Consider the following 22,622-nt stretch of genomic DNA (forward strand, 5'->3'; position numbering starts at 1 on the left):
TTTGAGGTACAGTGCGTAACATTTTTTTAATAAAAGTACATACATTGGTTTATATTTTGCTGATACGAAATGGAATGCGGGATTAACATGCATGTGCGAAGCCGTCTCGTAATATCATTGACTAGGTCTATTATACGCCGCTTTATAGCCATTTTCACGGGAACGTATGCGGTCACTGCGCGCCTTATGCATACTTTATTGACTGCGATAAAATAAATAGTCTGTTTAATAAGCTGGGCATGTATCGCTACTGGCCGAGCACTCAGTATGGCCGGCGTGTTCTATTTCTGAAATGTGCACTAACGGTCCACGCGCGTGATCGTGGTACAATTTGAATTTTGACGTTCGGAGAAATTCGGCCATCGGTATCGTCCAATCGCAACATAGTATATAGAATTTGCATCGTTTCTCTTTTTAAAAATTTAAATTAAATAGCTTTTGACGCAATTTCAGGCGTCAGTGACGGTCAGTGTGACACATAATTTTTTTTATTTCGGTGTGTTGCGATAAACCGCCACTAGATGTCGCTACGGTCTAGTTACATCGCGCTATCGTTTGGTTCGCGTCGTTTGTATAAGACATTCATACTCAGTGGAAAAAATTAACTTTGCGCAGAGGCAATATCGTAACCAATGAGGTTAATCCGAGGTGCGATTATTGCTAGTTGAAAACTTTACCAATACCCCGCCGTGTGGTCGTGAAATACCGACCGCTATGGCAATTTTTGAACGGCCGTTAAGGCCTAATAATACATTTAAATTTACTAAACTATCTAACCTTATGTAGTATGCAGAATTAGTAGTCGCCTGCGACTTTGCTCGCTTTTTATGGGTTGCTTCTGGATGTAATGTGTTGAACCGACTTCAAACAAAACACTATTTTAAAACCAATATATGTCTATAAAGTAATAAAATAATTGCGTATTCAACATATTATTTAGAGTCCTCAATAAAATGAAATGAAAAAAATTAGACTACTTAAAAGTCGATTTACGATTATATAACGTAGTCATAGTTATTATTATATTTCGAGCCGGCGAACAAACATAAAAAATTAACTTCGAATTGAGAACACTTCTTTTTTGAAGTCGGTTAAAAAAGTAGCTCAAGTCTCTTCTTGGAGTTCAAGTTTACTTCGTACCAAATATTAAATTCGGTTCAGCGGTTTGTTCGTGAAAGACAGACATAGTTATTTTCACATTTTAAATATATTAATATTTAAAATGTGTAGTCTAGAATCTACTACTATTATAAAAATAGACTACGTACTATGAATGTAATGTTTTGTGACCGCCCAATAAAAATAAGTGATTATTGCGCAGGAATTTGATAAATACATGAAAATTCAGACTTAATTTTGAGTATGGTCTGTGTAAGGATATTTTGTCACTAAACAAATGGCTTTATATTCTATTCGGGGCACGGACAACACACGACCTTTCAATTCGATCTGATATAAAATGGCATAACCGTGTTTTATTAATATTTTATAGGGAAATTTATTACAATAGAAATAAAATACAATTTTATTTCCAATTTTAAATGTTGTAATGTTTTTTTTTTATACTTAAATCAATTTTGATATTAATAAAATAACAGGCTTATTAAAAATAAATACTTGTTAGTTTATTAAAAACAAAACGAAATAAATTTTCTCGAAAGTGAAAAAGCCTTTAAGGTATGTTATTTTATTCCAAATGAATACAGAACGTTTTCTGTCCCTAGAATTTCCGAATCCATCCGTAATAGACTTATCTCTCTTCACCCGAGAGCCAGCGTTAGGGTTAGATGAAAAACGATCGGACAAAAATTAAGTCTCGCTGTGAAAAATGGTCTTCTTGCTGGGCAGTGTTTACTTCTACCCTAATAGTGTTAAAAGTCACGTTCGGATACTACCTACTGTTTTATTAAACAATCTAAAATTGTATTCCATTTTTAAAAATACTACACAAATTTATTCGAAATTCGAACGAATTAATAAAACCTCTTTAAAAAGTCTGTTTTTTATTACGAGATTATTATTTTTCATTGAATTATGACTTTTGTAAAATAGTTCATTCAATAAATCGGCACAATATTCTAAAATTTCACTATGAATACTAAAATTATATTACATACGCATATTACTTTTATTTTTAATTTTAATATTTTTAAATAAAATTAACAGCAATAAGTGATGGGTATAGATTCCAATGAAATATTACTATTTATGGTGAAATGTTATCGTGATTCCGCGTTATGGAATTTTTGTGTCATTTCCCACCATGTCAGACCGTTTGTATGACGTACATTTCGTCCCTTAGACATAAATTGCCAAAAAAAAATTGGAATACGTCCAAAGATTCAGAAATTTAATACATTGATATTATCTGCGGCAATTTGCAGATAATATATGACTTAATCGAAACCACTGTTCCTTTTTTGAAAAGGCAACCTCAGTTTTATTGCTACAAAAAAAAGTATAAATCATAGACCAAACGGGTGTTTTTGGTTTATGGCCAATTTGTTATTGTTTTTTCTCCGTGAATAACTGACACTATTTTGACATTCTGTGTGTAATGTTTATTTATTATCCGTTATAATTATTTACGAGGAATAATGATTTACGAATACGTTTTAAATGTAATAATGTTTTGTTCCACGTATAGGGGTAAGTGGGTAATCAAATAAAAGCAATAGTCAATTTTATCATTCTATTACCATAAATATTTTTATTTTTCTTATAAATAATAAAATAAAATGAGATATTTTGTAAAAATAGCAATTAAATAATTTTATCTCAATTATTAATAATTCTATAAAATATTTTATTTGAAGATCTTGTAAATTAAAATTCATAAGTAAAAAGTCGCTTTCTACCTTTCCCTATCTTTGTAAACTTCACTGAAACCACCCAACGGATTTAATATGTTTTTCATCAATAGACCGAACGATAAACGAAAGCTTTGTACATTTATACTTTGTAAATAAATGTGTTATATAAAATTTCTGAAAATTGTTTCACCCAGATCTGTTTTTGTAATGTTAAAAGAGATCTATTAAAACAATGATGACGACCTTCGTGGTCGAGTGGTGTGTACACCGGTTTCCATGGTTACGCCACTCCGAGGTCCCGGGTTCAATTCCTAGCCGACTCAATGTAGATTTTATCATTAGTTTTCTATGTTGTCTTGTGTATGGGTGTTTGTGGTGCCGTCGTTACTTCTGATTTTCCATAACACATGTGCTTTAGCTTACATTGGGATCAGAGTAATGTATGTGATGTTGTCTCATATTTATTTATATTTATTTATTTTTAAAGTGTGTTAACAATTGTTGGTCTAAGACTTGAAAGTTCGCGAACGCATATCGTTCCTAAGATCGTCTACCCTTAGAAGTAAACTCAAAATACTTATTTTTATTTACTACAAACAAACTACAAGTTAATTGCGTAGTCTTTTAAGAAAACGAAGATTTTTTTAAATAAAACTGAATTGTACCCCATGACATTCAAATAATTCGAGATTTTAGGATACTGACCAAATTATTTGAACAAGCATTTCATTGTATAATGTTGTTTTTTGTTAATAAACATTTTTACATTTTAATTTTTTTTTTCATAGAATATTAACTCTATGATATGGAAAATCATTACTATATTTTTAGGAAGTTTCAACGATCTGTGCCTAATATTTAATAATTCATAGTTATTTTCTTTTAAATTAGCTACTATTGCAATTAATCCCCTACCTCTTCAACACTAGAAGGTCGTTAACGTTTATCACTAAATTTTTAAGCCTTCTATAATTTATAAAAAAATTAATATTTATATAATCAATTACAAGCAGCTAAAATACACTTATAATAATTATTGACGGTAAAATATTTTTGACAAAAGACAAAAATCCAACGCAAAATTGTCTTGTAACCATAATAATATATACATCACAAACCTGTCGTTATACCTCAGGATAGGACACTTCGGCTTAGAGAACGGACAAATTAAATATACCACAACCACGTGCGGGGTGTTTAAGAGCGTGTCGACAAGAAAGCAAGCGAACACACACAGTCACACACACATCCAACAAACCTTCTGTACTAGGAAACTGCGTAAATGATCTCCATCATAGATAGTCATCAGAGATTTTTCTTTGAAGTAGGAGCAAAGTTTTGGGTTAAAATTGAATATTAATAGCGAAATTATAACTCGGTCCGTCCGTTTTTCGGATTTTTATTACTTTATTAGTCTCCTGTTCCCTTTAATGTGATAAAAACAAATCGTCGACATTTATACGTTCCGGGAAGGGGCTGGTGTCAAAAAACAGTAGCATTTTTATAGCTTAATCGCGTGTGTTTGTTTTATGTAATTTATTTATATTAGCACTAGTTTTTTGTCGAGTGTATTAAAGTTTTTTGTTCGATTTCGTAGAGATTTCCGAGAGCCGTCGAAAAGAAATTTTTGTCTTCTTATATATATTGTAATATTTTTTTAACAATGTAACCATTAATTTAAATAATAAAAAACCGTTAAGTTTTTGAGGAAACCTTCATGTGTCTAATTTCATCGAAATTCTGCCACATTTGCATTCCACAAATCGAATATGTTCCAAACCCTCTCTCTTTAGTGGGAGAGGCCTTAGCCCAGCTGTGGGAAACTCATAGTTTGTTACTGTTACTGTACCAATGTTATAAATGGGACAGATTGTGATAATGAAAAGATTATTGTTAGTCTTTCAAGCAAAACTACCGAATGTATTTCAATGAAAAACTGAGTAAATTGCGCAAAAAAAAGAACCGATAAGCGTTATAAAAGTTTTAAAAAAAAACGCTATTGGGACTATTCGGGCGTGCATTGTATAGAGCTATATCAATTTATTATTAATAGGGGGTTCACTAATATTAATCTAATTGTGTCTTAGAGTTATACCGAATAAATTATTAATATCATAAAATTTTTGTATAAATTCAGATTTATATATATAAAAATGACACTTACAGCCTTACCTGTCAATCACCGATTAAGACAAAACAAAAAATATAAAAGTTATCAACAACTAAATAAATAAGGTTGAGTTCTTATATGCCAACAATTTTCTTTATTAATAAATTGCTTCCGTTCGAACCCCGGAAAAGTCGCTAGTTATTTCATAATGAGGAAAATGACTGATAATTTTGTTATGAAACAAAGGTCAAGTTATGTCTTCGACTTATACATTAAAATTTGAACAATAAAGTAACTGCCAAGGACTTTTTTCGGCATGTTTGTTTATCTGACCATCCGTTTCGCAGCGAACGGTTTGTTTCATTGCTTGGCGCTTTTAGCAACTATATTCAGTCTTTGATGATTTTGTCTAAATTGTCAAATCTAAGAACGCGTCGAACAATTGGTGGCACGCTTGGCCACTAAGTACACGAACTCTAGTAAAATAGTATGACGTTTGGTGTCACACACCAAGATAATATATTTGGTCCGTTTCTTTTAGCTCCAAGACTTGAGCAAAGGAACACTTATACATCACACCGTATATTGAATACTGTTTACACATTCCGATCAAAGAAAATATAAATATAAAGAAAAAGATGCCTTCGATTTACGTATTACATGTAATTTGTTAATAGCTCCCCCATATGGTATACAACTTACATTTCAAACAATTAAACATAAATTTTTAAATGCTCTTTAATTTCACGTACAAAGTTTCAAAACAACATACATATTTACGAAATTCATAATAATATTTTATTATTATTCAAGCTTTTCAACCCATTATAATAGCGTTGTCGTAAATTTTCACGATTATTACACATTGAAATGAAACTAGTTATAACGGATTTGAATCGCGTATATTAAAATCAAATCAGTTGTAACTAGTTTTATTTCCATTATAATAGCGTTAATTCGATGTTGAATGTTTATTTGTTTTACATGTATGTATGTGACCATACTTTGAAAAGGGAAATATACCTGACAAGTTGACAACTTCAGGTACATATGATATCAGAACATATATGTACGTTCTGTTACACGTATTCACGGTAATTGTGATACGGATTATGATCTACATTGTGCGTAGGTTTGTGAATGAACTCAGATGAAGATATGCTTAATATTTTTTTATGTCGTCGTGATAAAAGTATGTAGGTGTTAGAATGTATGTGTGGGTTGGAACTGGATTAGGGAACTTTGAGGAGCTCTGATTTCTGATAAACAATAATTATTTTGACCCGTTTATATCCCAAAAAAATTCAAATTTTAATTTTGCACCAAAATTGATTAATAGAGATTTTAATATTTGACTGTAAGAGTTCAATTTACGAATAGGGGTTTTACAGTGGAACGAAAAACATCCTATAATCAGAAAAAAGGTTAAGTTACATTTATTGAGCAAACACGGCCAGTACATCTCGCAATTCAAGTGACCGTTGTTTTCACTGAATTCAGTAAAGCCTTCGACAGAGATCCTTCCTGCATATTAATTTTTAAAGTAACCGTTAAAAGTTTCTTGAGAAATATTTTCCATCAAAGTGGAATGTTCCAGAGCATTCTAGAAAACTTCATAACTTCTTTTTTCATTATATATTTTAAATGTAGAACAATATTAAAACGAATTGTATATTTAATATGTCACAGTAACAAAAACAAATATTTTTTTTTACTAGAAAAACAAAAGAGTTTTTACTTCATATTAAAACTTAACAAAAAAATTAATTATAATAAAAAAAGAAAAAAAAATATCAAACGCATAAAGTTTGTCTACAATAATTCAAATCTAATTTGATCTAACAATATTTCTTTAATAACAATTCAAAAGTCTCCAGTCCGTAGATCACGCGTTTATTAACAGTTCCGCAAAAGGTCACAACGATTCCACCAAGTCTGGTTGGTTCCACAAAAAATTCCATCCCAGGTACATCGAGAAACACCTGACTGATAAGAGCCGTAAGATTATCGTCAGATCATAATGCGTGTTCGGATTTATGGTGTCGTAAAATAACCCACAATGCTCTGATGACAAAACAGGCGCCTACAAGTGACGTTTGCATTGTATGGAACGGTCTCGGAATAATTTTGACTATTCAAACGCTTTATTTATCTGCTTCATGATATTGTTCTTTTTTTTCACGTTACTTTTAAACTCACTTACGATTTTTTATTATTTTATCGTTTAGATAGTTTTTCAAATTTAAATGTAATAAATTGATGATTGGCTGTTTGTTCGACGACCGTTGGCTTTTCGATTTTATAAAAATAATAAATAAACAAATATATATTTTATTAAAATTACTTCGAATTTTAAATTCAAAGTATATCCATATCGTTCCATTTTTAAATGAAAGTATTCCTTTTGATATGTTTCTAACACGAAATTCTGAAACAAGAAAAGAAAAAATATTAAGTACTAATTTAGGATTGATTCTGTCGTAACTTTGTCGTTTTATAGACACAATACATGAATGTGGTAGTTTTATGTTATAAAAATAAGGATGTTTTCTCCATTCAAAATAAATTGTTTAACTTTTTAAAGCACTATAAAAAATCACGTATTAACTAAAATAAGGCGTTTAAGTATGATAGCTGTTGATATAAAATGTTTTATTTCATACTAAAAGTAATAATAGTTTTGATGTTTAATAAAAATATGCTAATTTTTTTTTCTAAATATTTCTTATTCTTAGATTTACTTTTATGACATTTAAAATCAGTATGTATATTATGTACATCAAAATAACAATCCCAATCACTAAACAAAGTATATAAAACCTTCACGCAGCAAAAAAAGGTTTTATTTAAAATCATTTAATGAACTGTTTGATCATTCCATTTACACTGTACCGTTTCTTTTATCAAGAACCATTCATTCTTACGTTCAACAGCTTCTCATAGAAAGTCCAACCCTCCGCGTGCCGCTACAAATTAAAAGTACCCAGAGTTATAAATGGGGCGACACAGCTATGATTAATGCGGAGTGAAATTAAAACAAGCACGATAATGTTGTATTTATCTTATTTACGACCTACGATACTTCCTGAAAGATATTAAATTATATTTCTCTAATGGTGTTATAATGATGTGTTTCAATTGAGAATTTATTCTTCCTTAATCTTGTAAATCATTTATTTTTTTAACTTTTGCGATTATATATAAGATATCGTTATGGAAATTAAAGGAGTCGAGATGGCACAGTGGTGAGAACGCGCGCATCTTAACCGATGATTGCGGGTTCAAACCCAGGCAAGCACCGCTGATTCATGTGCTTAATTTGTCTTTATAATTCATCTCGTGCTCAGCGGTGAAGTAAAACATCGTGAGGAAACCTGCATGTGACAAATTTCATAGAAATTCTGCCACATGTGTATTCCATCAACCCGCATTGGAACAGCGTGGTGAAATATGTTCCAAACCTTCTCCTCAAAGGGAGAGGAGGCCTTTAGCCCAGCAGTGGGAATTCACAGGGTGTTGTTGTTTTTTGTTGTATCGTTATGGTAATAATGTACTTATGAATCAGTACATTACATAGACTCAACAAACTCGATTCTAACAAAATATCAAGTGTCACTGTGACGTATTTACAGACGAATCGAACAAAATAGTAATTGTGGTGGTTTTTCGAGATATTCCTATTAGTATTTTGTTATTGCAAGCGGATTATTATACCAGTTCAATTCGGCTGAACCAATTTTGACGTCACTGAATATTTTTCTTTCACAGATAGCTGATGTATTAGGGAGTAACTTAGGCTGCAGCTATATCTTTGTTTTTAATTCAAATACGCACGAAGTCGTGGGCACAGTCCATTCAATTAATGAACACGCAAATTGATGAATCAAATGGATACTCCTATGAACATTATTTTAATGAACGATAAGAAAAATTAAATTGTAGACTCTTTTTCCAAAAGCTTATCTAGTCATAATACTTCCGAGTTAAAACGAGCTATATTTTGTTGTCAAATGCATTCTTTATAATAATTTTATCCTAACATTGCATTACATATGTAATGTTGTTATAATATTATAACAATGTATTTTTTTATATAAAGAGAGGCTGTCGCAATATATTTGAAACTCAAATAAATAATTTCTTAAAAACATATACCAACTGATCATGTTTCAACTGATACATATATATACTGTTTTTTAATGATTATAGTCAAGAAAAAATATAATATATTATTTCTTTTTTTCATTTTGTATTGAAACGACCTTCTTGGTATTTTCCACAAAGATCATGATAAAAAGAATCTCCTCAGTGCAGTTAAAAGAATCGCAAAACGACGCCCCGGGGCCCGCTAGACCCCGACGTAGTGAAATTTTCGAAAGATTTATTTGAATAAATTATTTTTATCCACCTGAAGTGAAGGGTTGGGTTGGGGAATTTATGGTATGTGAAATGATACTTTAATAACTCTGGATTTTTGATTTATTTAATTTAGTTTAAAATTCTAGTTTATTATTCAAATAAAAGGAGTCTTTTTAAGTAACTGGCAAATCATAATTTGTTTTTTTTTTGTATTCAAAATTATTATTGGAACCGCAAGGCTTAAATAATTAACTAATAATACTATATATAATACTAATAATTAACTTACACTATACGCATATCACATTTATATATTTATCAAATCATATTGTTATTTTTTAATACCGACTTCCCTTTGAACAAACAAAGGCATAAAATTTAATGCAAATATTTTTCATGTGTTTTTTCTTCTACATAAAAACAATACCATTTGAAAGCTGCGCATGACATCACTAAGTGAAACGGCAGCGCGAAAGAGACCGTTTAACAGGAAATAGTTTATATTCTCAAAACAAATTGCAATAAATTGATGTTCAACCACTCTGATACAACCCAATATCAACTATATTACACAGCGATAGATTTCAAATCGGACTGCATGTTTTATATTGAACAGAAGAACGCAAAACACGAATTAAATCTGTAAAACAAAAGTCATTGGTCCGAATTTCAAATTTCGAATTGTATTCTTAAGTCCGTTTGAATCGGGCTACGCAATTGGTCATTTGCGATTCAACTCGCGAGCCGCGTTGATGGATCGATGATGGCGTCGGTTGCGCACACTTGAGTCCGTTTGACCAGAAAAATTGACTTTGATACACGCTATGTAAGCGGGAAATGAAAATCCTTTTGAACCCTCGTATCTTTTTAATACAAGGGCTCTCATCCATGTAGACATTGAATACTTTTATTTTCTGTAACAAAATTCGCAATTTTAAGCCCTTCTTTAAATACTTATCTCATTATTAAAACGTTCAGTTAAATCCTTCAGAGCACTAATTGTATCAAGTGTAATTTGAATAGAAAAATCTCCGAGTAAAAGTGTTAACTTAATTTCAAATAAAAAATAAGAGTTTTTATGCGCCTATATGGTGGTTCAAAAGAGGCTTTTTTGCAGCAGTAAGGCATTTATTTTTATTTATTTGTCATGTAATATTATTTAAAAACATTGTAGACATTTGAATATCAATGATGATACAAGACGAATCATTTTGGTACCCATGGTATTTTTTTATGTTTAAATAGGTAGGCAGACTGACAAATGTGCCCTGATGGTCAGTCATCACCTTGTATTGAGTTTGATAACCTGAGAAATAGTAACAATATATCTTTCGAACTAATATTATATCCCTAGTGCCTGTAGTTTACTTGGTGGTAGGGCTTTGTGCCAGCCCGTCTGGGTAGGTACCACCCACTCATCGGTTATTCTACTTCCAAATAACAGTACTCAGTATTGTTGTGTTGCGGTTTGAAGGGTAAGTGAGCCAGTGTAACTACAGGCACAAGGGACATAACATCTTAGTTCCCAAGGTTGGTGGCACATTGACGATGTAAGGAATAGTTAATATTTCTTACAGCGTCATTGTCTATGGTGATGGTGACCACTTACCACCAGGTGGCCCATGTGCTCGTCCGCCAACCTATACCATAAAAAAAGTTACAATGGTTTACTTAGCCATTAAGTCTGAAAACAAAAATTACTAAGTACGATGTTGGGTGATAAAATATATGATGTGATAGTACCCTTTCTTGAACAAACTTGTGAAAGTGATAATCGTCTATAATTATAATTGAAACCAGGGAAATAATACACTTAAATAGTTATATGTTTCATACGTTTCGAGTTATTTTGTGTTTGACGTTATTCAGAATCAATCTGCAACTCGATTTCTTGAGGGCACGCACGAACGATTCCTCGCGGGGCTTTCGGATACGTTATTTTTCCTACATTTGGGAATAAATCGAATATATGTAGCTCCAGTATGTTATATATATTATGTATATATCTCTTCAGATTCAGTACATATGTTTAGAAGATTATAAAAGAGACTCTTTAGCTGTGAGACCGATTTTGATGTATAATATGTACCTAAGTAAAACAAAGTTGCTATTTTTACATGAATATTCTATGAATTTGACTAAACTGCGTATTTTAAAGCTTTATAATAGCAATGTCTTGAACCTATAAACTATTTCATTAAATAAAAAAAAATCATTTCAGAATATATCGAATACATACAGAATAAGTGTCAAATACAGAAATTATTAATTTTAAAGCCTTCTAATTGCAATTTTTTCAACCAATAAACTATTTAATTAAATTAAAAAAAAATGATAATTCAGAAGATATCGAATCGATACAGAATAAGTGTTAAATACAGAAGTCATTCAATCGATTGTAACCCAACCAAATTAAAAAGACTTATTTATAACTGACAAATATAATAACATTGCACAAAAATATTGCTTAAAAAAACTTATGAATAAAACTAGTTTTGTTTTTGTTAGCCATTAGGTATTTTTATACTTATATTTTAACATACAAATGTGTAGAATAAACCCAACTTCCTACATTTCACCTTGCCTCGTACCCGAAGTGTATATCAAATACAATCTATCAACGCCTTACACAGAAATGTCAAAGCACCTAATTCGACGACGATGGCTTCATACCATTCAGATTTCCCGGTGGATCGACGCGAGCGACAGGGACAGAGCAAGGTGTTATTGATAAGAGTGAAAGGGATAGTTGTACGGTCACGGGCGCGATTCAGATGATTGGTGTACGTGCGGTGACGACCGCGCCTTTACGTGACTTTTGAGTTCGACTTTGAGATCGCTGTACAGTTGGTTTTGATACTTGTTATTTTTCACTACATGTGCGATACGTTACAATCTTGTTTACCACTATTATAATGCTAAATTCTGTTCAATTTTTCAGTATAATTATGAATTTTCTCTCAACTTTCTCCACCTTTAAGCGTATCGCTCACACTTACGACCTATATTTATTATGAGGGGTGATTTATTTATTATTTAAACAATACTGTGTCTCCTTCGTTTGCATATCAAATGGTGAAAGAGAGAGAGAAAGAATATGTTTAACTAAATAGGAACTAAGAGTTCATACAGCGTAACATAGTAGATGTTACGCTGTTAATAATTAACTTTTAAAATGACACCAAAAAAGTAGGTTTTTGGTCTAGACGTATGTATGTAGATATGTATCGTTTGCCTGTTATAATTATTCATAAAACCTCGTGATCGAAATTGTTGTTAAATATTATGCAATCATAGATTTCATTCAAGGTTTTTCAAAGTTCAAATGAGAATGACACTAAATGTACTAAACGTTCTTAATATATATATTTTTTTTTCAGTAACAAAATTAAGTTGTAATCTATACTGGAGTAAATATTAAATCAAGTCAAATGAAAATAAATTTTATTCAAGTAGGCTTTTACAAGCACTTGTGAATCGTCATTTAACAATTAAGTGAAGCTACCACCGATTCGGAAAATAGATTCTACCGAGAAGAACCGGCAAGAAACTGAGTAGTTACTCTTATTCAAGATTAAAAAAATACAGTCATGTTAGTCATATTAATTAAGTAACTTCGATAGTATTTATATATCTGGAGTAATATTTTTTTAAAACAATAAATAATTAATTGAAAATATTTGACTAATTAAATTAGGCTATTTACTAAGTCTATAAAATACTTTAAAGTATCAAGACCTATCGATTAAAAGGGCGCGCTACACGTTTGACGGACAAAGACGCATACCTTCGCTACTGTCTACTGTATTGAACTCATTCATTGTTTCACTGACAAGAACGTTTATACTTATATTATATTAAAGTGTTTTTATACATATATCTTCTACTAAAATCAATAAGATAGGACCTATTTTGTCATCATACGATAATTGCGTTCGCTATGCTTTAGTCATTAATTTTGCTTAAAGATATATGTAAGTATTTCCAAAGCCGTGTAATATTAATTGACCCAGGGATGATTAACTGTTTCAGGGAATCTATGCAATGCACGTATTGTGTCAGGCCTTATCTAATTTTCTAAAGGATATATTTTCTACCACGATCAAATATTACTAATGCTTTTTTTATTTGTGTACATTGGTATGTAATAGAGTAATATGTATACCTACGTCTTTAACAATTAATTTAAATTTATTAAATTAATTGTTAAAGACGATATTTATTATTTTTTTCTAATTTTTGGTATACCGGCTTCAGTTGATGGTCGATGGACATGGTTTTGTCTGGTGTATGTATAGACTGTCTGATTATATGAAATAAATAAAAAAAAAATCAGTATAAAAAAATGCTGGTTGAACTAATTTTTTTTAAAGTCGTTAAAAGGTAAGATTCTTCAATTGTCAAAACTAAAAGTCTATGTTATACTTTAGAATACCAAAACAACAAACCTATGAAAATGAAACCGAAATGCCGAGTAGGGGTTAATGATTACTATCGGGGTTAAATTCAGACCACCAAATCCTGAGAGAAAGTGATACCACTTGCACTGTAAAACATTATAGACCATTATAATAGATATATAACACTAAACAACAGTACGCAGTATTGTTGTGTTCCGGTTTGAAGGATGAGTGAGCCAGTGTAACTACAGGGACAAGGGACATAACATCTTAGTTCCCAAGGTTGGTAGCGCATTGACGATGTAAGGAATAGTTAATATTTCTTATAGCTTCATTGTCTATGGGTGATGGTGACCACTTACCATCAGGTGGCCCATATACTCGTACGCCAAGCTATTCCATAAAAAAGCGGCTCTGGAGCGCTATTATCATCTTTGGCTCTTAATATAGGATTTGTATCACTAATCATGAGGGCGTGGGAATGTTGTTATTGATTCCAGAAATAAAAGTTGATATCGTTAGATTGCAATGCTGTAATGCTCTACATGTGTTCGTACATTTTCAATAGTTACATCGAATAATGAACTGAGATTAAAATTATAGACGTCGGCGATCCGTTTGACATCCACTGCTTTTACCGGCCGCTGTTTGTTGCCTTAGATATAATAGCCATCTAACGGCGCTGCACGTCAAACGTTTCACCATAGCAAGCTTAATTCACCCTCGTCCAATAATCAAAACTATACAAATTTATTTAATATTAATTTAATATAAATATATTTTTATATAATTTACGTTACAATGTAATGCGAAGCCAGGGGTAAAATTTCGATTTCGTCATTACATTTATGAAATTGTTACATTGCCAATCTTATTATAAGTCTGACTGTCGCTCGCCATAATGCACAAGTCATGTTTTTAATTCGAACCTTTTTTTAAACGTTTCTTTTTTTTTCTTAAAGTCACCCACAAACTTGAGTTTGTTACAGTAAACTGAGGGGTGGGTGGCAGACTTGCGAAAAGTAGAGATGGAAAATATTTTATCTTTCTGTATTACAATATTTATTCAATATTGTTTTTTATTGTGATGATAACTGAATAATCTGCAAAATAACATAAATAAAATAATTTTGGTAATTTATTTAAATGCATTAATAAATAGAAATATATATCGAAGCGGCATTAGCTAAACCTACATAATAACATTAATTAATACGTAAATTCAAAGTAAAAATAACAACTTAGAATGTTTTAGTCGGGCTTACATTATGTATAACAATTCAAATATATGCTGCCGAAAACGTAACGTAAAATATATCAATAATCCTGACATGTCTATTTTAAAAGTTTTTTTTTTATAAAATATTCCGCTTGTATATTTTGTTTCGCAAGTCTTGAGCTAATGATATCTATAGTAAACCAAAATTGGTTTACTATAGATATCATTTTTTGCCATGTCTATTAATTTGCAAGTCTTCATTGTTCATTGGCGTATGCAATGCTGGGTCGCAAGTTCAGTCGCCTGTCAACTCGTCGTCAACATGTACCATGCGGGAGTCAGATACAATAGTTGAATTAGTTCAAACGCCTGCCATTGGATTCGAATTTTAAAATTAAAATCGTTTCGAACATTAAGTTCCATTTTTAAAACTGAAATATGTATATATAAATACTATTTTTTAATTTTTATTGCATACTGAAATGTTTTATTGGTGTTAAACATTGTAAAGATATTTTTCTAAGTTGTTCAGACAGCGAAACCGAACAAGGAACTCAGTTAAGAAAAATTGTTTATGTTAATGTCTGGAAATGATAATTTTATACAAGAGAACCGATGCATATTTAAGTCTAAACCTTTTTTTAAAGAGGCTCGCAATATGATTAAGCTTTGTCAAATATACATTGAATTAAAATTTACTTTGAAATTAATCAAGAGACAGTGTTTATAAAAGTTGCCTACACACGAAATATTCAATTTTCGGGTATGATTTTTAGGATGACATTTGTGCATCTACGTTATATTTCCCACATTGAAGGTTCCTTTTCTAATCTTACATTAAGCAATAGATATAAGCACTGGAAAACATTCAATAGGTACTGCATCAGTGTATTATGCCTATCAACAAAATCAAACGATTGTTACAAATATATATACGCTAGTATAATTATTATTACCAATATGTATATATAAAATCTACTAGCGGCCCGTCCCGGCTTCGCACGGGTAGACATAATTTTTTTTTTTTGACAAAATGTTTTACCTATTTTATGTACATTTTTTCTTTGGTTTTTCCGACATGTTTAACAATTGTCGTTCTATTTCTTACTTATTATACAAAAACCTTAATAAATTATATACCAGAACTTTCCTTAAGAATTCCTCTGTTTATTAGTGAAACCCACACACAAATATAATTAGTGTCTGTCCACACACAAACACATGCAATCCGTGGATATAGTATTATACCCAAGGATTGCCTGTGTTTTTACACGTGGAAGCATTACCTCATCAAATTTTAAAAATTAATACTATTGAGTTAAACATTAGTTCTACTGTGAGTAACGAATATTAATGTTAATAACGGACGAACAAATTTCTTTAAACTTCGGATATATACTTATATTCGTTTTACTTTTTTTCGTATCAATGTGTTCATATTGCACATAACCTTCTTTCTTATTCTTTTACTCATGTTATAAACTTTATTTTAATAATATGTTATTTACAAATTATGTAATATTATACCAATCAATTTAATATTTATTTGAAATGAATTATTATTCTTAGTACTCTCTATAATGTATGTATGTCTATGGCATAATATCGTCCCGTCGAGGTATTTGAAACTAACTTTAAAGACTATTGAAAAATTACCCGCGTTATTAGGTTTCCTGAGGAAAAAAATTCACTTACGCGTATTTTATTGGCTACGGTGAAAAAATGCACGCGCCGACGCGAGAAAAATGCTCTTTCAAAGGGGGTGTTAATATAATCAGCTCTTTTAAGTAAGCGGCAATTTGTTGAAATTGCATTTGTAGGAACGCCGTCTTTATTGGTTCTAAGCGTATATCGACATGTTAAATATAGACTGCTTGTAAAATATTAAATTATTTTTAAATGTATTTCCAATGGCGAGCAATAAATTATATGTAAAATTCAATTTTCATTCGCTAGTAACAGTATCATATATAGGAATATTTAGTATCATAAACACAGAACAAAACTTCATTATATAACAATAGTATTAACTTAACTATTAATAATTACATTCGTCGTTTTGTTAATTTTCGAATAACTTAATTTAACACATTGTAGCTATTTGCTTAAGAATTAATAGCATTTGATATCATACTGGGCTGATTGGGTCTGAAATTTGTTACACGTTTAAAATAATAATTAAATATTATACAATAAACACTTAACTACGTTTCAATACGCTTTATTATGACAAATGACTGATTATTACAATATTATTGATTGAAAATGAAATTAATCTATGATCCTAATACTATTTTAAATATTACCGGTTAATATAATATTCTTTCAGAGATAGCTCATTAAAAAGCGACTACAATTAAGAATTTTTAGTTTTCTCTATAGAACGATTCTGCAGTGCGATTCTGTTAGAATCATAATCAAAATATACTTGAATCAAGTAGGTTCTTAAATGCTAAAATTAATCTATATCGAGAATAGTCGGCAATCGTAGTACCTAATACTTGTTTTCGTTATTTTCAATTTTCATTTAATTAATTAATTTATATTTTATATTATTATAAATCTATGTATAATAAAATATAATTAATTTGATCGTGGCAATTTATATCTAACGATCTTTTTTATATAAGCAAACGAGAAAATAAAAAGTTTCAAACAATTACAACACTTACTATAGCAAGATTTGAAGTAGTGATCTTCTGTATTGAAACCGACTTACCACTGAGCCAAGCAGACGTAAATAGTATATTAAGCTTAAGATAAAAATCGATTTTCTATGCCGGCTACATGTATATAACTACGTATTCGTCGCAGGGGTCGTCACGTGATCAGAATATTTGATTCGACTCCGAAACTCATATCCGGTTCTTCTCGCTATTTTTAGAGGTGGATTAATATTGCGTTAACGACTTTGTTTTCCTTTGAGTAAGTTTTGAGTTTCGCTGATGAAATATAAGGTTGAGTTTTATTTTAGGGATTTTTTTGTTTTGAGTTTTTAATGAAGATGAACCGACTTTATAAATAATTAAATATGTGTTTGAAACATATGAATGTGTGTTGTATATTACTATTGAAATGTACAATTGGCATTGGTGCATCAGTATTTCAGATATAAAGTATAAGCTATATATAATATCTTAACTAATGTATATTGTAGCTAGGTTAAGTAGTTACGGATTCGTCAGTAAATATATAAAGTAAAAGTAAAGTAACAGCCTGTAAGTAAATATATATAATTTGACGACCTCAATGGTCGAGTGGTGTGTACACCGGTTTTCATGGGTACGCCACTCTGAGATCCCGGGTTCGATTCCTGGCCGAGTCGATGTAGATTACCATTAGTTTTCTATGTTGTCTTGGGTCCGGGTGTTTGTGGTACCGTCGTTACTTCTGATTTCCATAACACAAGTACTTCAGCTACTTACATTGGGATCAGAGTAATGTATGTGATGTTGTCTCATATTTATTTATTATATATATATATATGTACATATGTCGATTGGGACCTCCCAAAGATATGTTAGTTCCCAACCTTGGGAACTACCCTATCTCTAAATTATGTCTGTAACTTATAAGCGTTTTTATACCTATCGGTCTGGAAATTAGTGAACAATATGGGTAGGACATAGCATCTTAGTTTACAAGATTCGTGATCTTACAGTCCCTAATTAGCGTACCACTATCAATTAGCACATTTTTGTGACTGATTTTTAATTCAAAATAATCTTTAACTACATTAGGTACGCCAGTTTCGTCATAGACATTTCATTGTATTATAAAATTCTTTAAACAATTTTAACTCTTAAATAACCCATACAAACATAAAAGGGTTGAGGATATTATCTGCAACTTAACCCCTTCACTTAGGGGTTGTTTTATTAATTTATTTAGACGCGTATCTTCGAAATTATACAAATTTCATCATAATTGGCCCCATATGCGGAGTTTAATGTTTTGCCCTGATTTTATCAATGTTTAATACATTTTCTTGGTAGGGGTTGGTTCGGAGATATCATTTTATAACTGTTGAATTTGGTTGACATTATACTTTGTGAGTTTAATCTTTCTAAATACTAAATACTAGGTAAACAAATATGAGTCGTTGGATAATAGAATTACAGTAGTGTGCTGTTATCAATACATTATAAAAAGGTATATAGGTACGTAAATAGTATATATCCAATCATTTTGCGAATTATATTTAACCGATTGAGAGCCAAGATGGCCCAGTGGCTAGAACGTGTGCATATTAACTGATGATTTCGGGTTCAAATCCAGGCAAGCACCACTGTATATATGTGCTTAAATTGTGTCTATAATTCATCTCGTACTCGGCGGTGAAGAAACCTGCATATGGCTAACTTAATCAAAATTCTGCCACATGTGCATTCCACCAACCAACATTGGAACAGCGTGGTGGAATACGTTCCAAAGCCTCTTCTCAATGGGAGAGGATGCCTTAACCCAGCAGTGGGAAATTTACAGTCTGTTACTTTACTATACTTTATTTAATTCAAAAGTAAAATATATATATAAATAAATATTGTTCAAAATATATAGCCATTTTTTTATTAATATTGATACGTATATTTAACGTTTAATATAGAATTATTACAAAGGTAGATGGACAAAATATTTTTTTTAGTAATACTAATTATTTACAACACAAAGCTACATAGTATATATTATCAAAAATAATTAATAAAAACAAGCTAATTTCCGCAATAGTAATATTGCAACACTCGCAATTAAAATTAGAATATCTTAATTCATATCAAAGTATCGGGGTTGCCATCTTAATGTGTGCTCCCTAATTCCAGTAATGCTGAGATAAACTCGCGTCGTTCGGACATGTTTATTTGTGTAAGTGAATGTTTGTGTACTGAATTTATGTGGGTAGATATACATTTTGGGACAAAGCCTTTGTAATATGTTGTAATTATGTTTCATGTTTGTTACCTACACTTGCTGTTGTTATTTTGGTAACACCTGTTTATGTGGAACCTTACTAATGAGCTTTAAGACTCCACTAATACATACTAACAGGTCTACAACAACAACAACAACAGCCTGTAAATTCCCACTGCTGGGCTAACGGACTCCTCTCCTTTTGAGGAGAAGGTTTGGAACATATTCCACCACGCTGTTCCAATGCTGGTTGGTGGAATACACATGTGGCACAATTTCTATGAAATTTGTCACATGCAGGTTTCCTCACGATGTTTTCCTTCACCGCTGAGCACGGGATGAATTGTAAAGACAAATTAACCACATGATTCAGCGGTGTTTGCCTGGGTTTGAACCCGCAATCATCGGTTAAGATGCACGCGTTCTAACCACTGGGCCATCTCTACTCGACTAACAAGTCTAATATTTCTATATTTTGAGATAAATGTGAGAACATTTTTAGTTTAGGTAATGATAATTTGCATCCACTTTTATAAGTTTTAAATAAAAAAAAAATTATTGCATAGAAACTGGTTTATATAGCTTATTTATTTATTTGTCAATAATAACTTGGTTCTTGTAAAATGTGGAGTGAGCCGTCTGGTGCACAAACGGGACATTAAATCTAATAACTATTTTAATTGTACAATTAATTAGTATTAATTAAATAAAATAAGTAAGTTAATATTTATAAACACGAAAAACATTTATAGCAACTTTCTAAATTCCAGATAGAGAAAATTTTTAAACACACAAAAAAGGATATAATTTAAACCCGTACTAAACTCTCAGCTAGAAACGTGTAAAGCTATCAAAACTACCTAAGGATTATATACCTGAGAAATTGTATAATTGTAATGACAAATGTCCATTGCGTCGTAAGATGACACAAGATTTATTTTGTTAGCAGACATGAGCAAATACGAAATGAAAATTTTCAAAATAAAAACAACTTTGTTTTTCGTAATCGTTAAGAAGTTTCCGCCTCTGATATCGTCTGTTATTCATCGATTACCGAGAAACACAGTTAAGGTTAAACATCAATTAAACTCTCAAGCCACGAGTGTGTTAACTGGAGGCGAAGATTTATTTGACACCCTACCAATAAAATAATGGTTAGGTCATTGTACGTGCGTCCCTTGTCGAATGTAGGGCAGAGGCGATCGATGCTGCTTAAAATTCCGTATCGGCTGTATCGTGGTGCGGGGATTAGTGACGTCACTAGTGCACCACTTACACTAAGGAAGGCTACAGCGACCTTCATTGATCTGAACTGAGAGAATGTGAGAATGAGCAGAGATGGCCCAGTGGTTGGAACGCGTGCATCTTAACCGATGATTACGGGTTCAAACCCAGGCAAGCACCGCTGATTCATGTGCTTAATTTGTCTTTATAATTCATCTCGTGCTCAGCGGTGAAGGAAAACATCGTGAGGAAACCTGCATGTGACAAATTTCATAGAAATTCTGCCACATGTGTATTCCACCAACCCGCATTGGAACAGCGTGGTGGAATATGTTCCAAACCTTCTCCTCAAAGGGAGAGGAGGCCTTTAGCCCAGCAGTGGAAATTTACAGGCTGTTGTTGTTGTTGTTGAGAGAATGTGACCACGAAAGGCAACTTATTCACTAACGCAGGGTAGTATAAAAGTGTTACCTTTATACCTTAGTACCGTACCGTATTGGTTAGTGTACCGCTGCTACGCCAACATTAGTTAAAGATAATGAGAGATTAAGAAGCTACCACTCGTGACATAATTGGTAAATGTTAATGCACCTATACACAATGAAAAGGAGGTCCCATAGTGTCTCATCAACGAAATGACATCTCCTTAATATATGTTACACTTAGTGTTCATTGATTATTAGTCTGACAGGATTATATCCTGTAAGAAATTTTAAATTTCGATCAAATTCATTCATAATAAAATAAAGTTTTAAAAATGACAAATCAAAAGCGTCTATAAGAACTTAAATAAAGTATATTTTGTTTAAGAATTACGTAATATGCTCGTTTACCGAAAATGTCTTTGAGAATATCGTTATAACTTTTTTAAGGTATTAACTCCACCACTTAGTAAATAAAATGGTACGCACCGACCGCTACCACGCTCCATTCCCCATGACTGCCAAGATAACTTCCCACGTTGTCAGTCAAAACAGGAATTTGTTAAGCAACTGTATTCAAATATCAAAACCAAAATGAAAATTATCGTAACAGATATATAAATAAAAAGTGTGCTATATTTAAAGCATAGATGTGAAAAAAAATAGTACACTTGATTAATTTGCATCCATCAAAGTCAACAAACTTCATCATAGTATCAAGATTGATTGATGTCACTATGTTTGTTTTTAATTAGCGTTCTTCGTATAAACTATGTTGACAGGTATGGACAAAGAATGTTAATAAGGCTTCATACGTACAGACAAGAAACCTTAGTTTTTGTCATTACTTATTTTAGTTATTTTGAAGGATATAAATTATTTTTATTTTTAAATAGTTGAATTCCATTACACGCACATGCAAATGCAACACACACAATTAAATACGGATCATACATATACATAGTACACTCACACTCACATAATGTAATATACACACATGTCACATGTGTTAATCATAAGATAAATTGTTATAGTGAAAATAAAAATCAACAACCTATACCTACATGTTCCATTGTTTAATTAAGGCCCCGTCTTATTTTTAAAACAAAACTGCCCTTATAGTGGATCTAACTCATGCATGTTTTCACATGCACAAACATGACCTTA

At 31.4% G+C, this 22,622-nt stretch overlaps 1 protein-coding gene and 1 non-coding gene across 4 annotated transcripts in view; both read left to right on the forward strand.

Annotated features, from left to right (window-relative positions):
• The window catches only part of LOC124538820 (protein trachealess), a 197,199-nt gene that overhangs the window by 109,861 nt on the left and 64,716 nt on the right, over positions 1-22,622 (forward strand). The window lies entirely within an intron of this gene.
• Positions 604-742, forward strand: LOC124539126. The gene has a single exon (XR_006967010.1). It is a non-coding gene; the product is annotated as a U4 spliceosomal RNA (small nuclear RNA).

This window comes from Vanessa cardui, chromosome 21 (assembly GCF_905220365.1).
Source record: "Vanessa cardui chromosome 21, ilVanCard2.1, whole genome shotgun sequence".
In the NCBI taxonomy this organism is placed as follows: Eukaryota; Metazoa; Arthropoda; class Insecta; order Lepidoptera; family Nymphalidae; genus Vanessa; species Vanessa cardui.